The following is a 1,332-nucleotide window of genomic DNA, read 5'->3' as shown; positions in this document are numbered from 1 at the left end:
TTTCATAGTGGGCGGAGCCTAGTCGTGTTTGGGCTCATTTTGAAGCTCAAAACAATACAAATTCAACTTTCAAAAAGCCTAAAAGTCAATGTTCTCAGTTTTTCGAAAAAAAATTGATTTTTAAAAATTTCGTGAAAAACAGTTTGGATCCGGTTTTTCTGGCGCCAAATTCGATTATTTTCCAATTCTGCTAACTATATTAAATTTCGGAAGTTGAGAGCTTCAAAATAAGCCCAAACACGACTAGGCTCCACCCACTTTGAAATTTCTCGCAAACACGTGACGCACGACCGCGACGCGGCTGAAAAATCAAAGTGGGTGGAGCCTAGGCGTGTTTGGGCTCATTTTGAAGCTAAGAACAAAAGAAATATGAATAAAATATCCAAATTTTGTTTTCCCTTTTTTTTGGGTCCCTTTTTTAGCGGCAAATTTTCGAAAGTTTAAAATTCAAATTCAGTTTAAAACTTACCAGAAACTCCAGATAATCCGGAAAAAGTTCTGGGAAACAATTTTTCGCGGTCTTCGAGAAATTTCGGGCTTTGACGACTTGATAAAGTGCGAAAATGCCAGAAACTTGGGTTACTGTAGGTACGGCAATATCGACTTTTTCCGGTTTTTCTAGAAATGGCTGCGGCGACGGATGCTCACGATCACAATTATTTATGAATCGCTTCGCCTTTTTGTATGTGTAAGAATCGAGAAGTTCCTCGACACCAGTGGGGATTCTGAAATTTCTTTTTTCAGTTTTTTTAAATTTTGGACGAACAGACAACCAGACAGACAGCAAATTCAAATTCAGGAGGTTGAGAGCTTTAAAATAAGCCCAAGCACGACTAGGCTCCGACCACTTTGATTTTTCAGGTGCGTCGCGGTTGTGCGTCGCGTGTCCAGGCGAAATTTCAAAATGGGCGGAGCCTAGTCGTGTTTGGGCTCATTTAAAAGCACAGAACGAGCTGAATTCAAATTTTATACGTTCTTTTCTTCAAAGTGAGATTTTGAGCCATTTTCAGCGCGAAATTTGAATTTTAAAAGTTTTACCTTGGCGGCTTTTTTGCTTCCTGATGATTCTGTTCTTTAGATTCGGAGTCTTGTTGAATCCTGAAAAGATGATCTCCGGATTTTAATAAAATTTTTTGAAACTCACATTTCCCGATTGGTGTATCCAGGACGAATTGGTGATGGACTGTGAGAGAATTCTCTGAAAAAAAAGCATTTTTGCGGGAAAATTGAATTCTTTGAATTTTTACTGGAATTTCTGAAATTGGGAGGTTGAGAGCTTCAAAATGAGCCTAAACACGACTAGGCTACGCCCATTTTGATATTTCAGGTGCG

The sequence above is a fragment of the Caenorhabditis briggsae genome, assembly GCF_000004555.2.
Source record: "Caenorhabditis briggsae AF16 supercontig from assembly CB4, cb25.NA_116, whole genome shotgun sequence".
Taxonomy (NCBI): Eukaryota; Metazoa; Nematoda; class Chromadorea; order Rhabditida; family Rhabditidae; genus Caenorhabditis; species Caenorhabditis briggsae.
The sequence above is the reverse complement of the archived record's forward strand: the minus strand, read 5'-3'. Positions refer to the sequence as shown.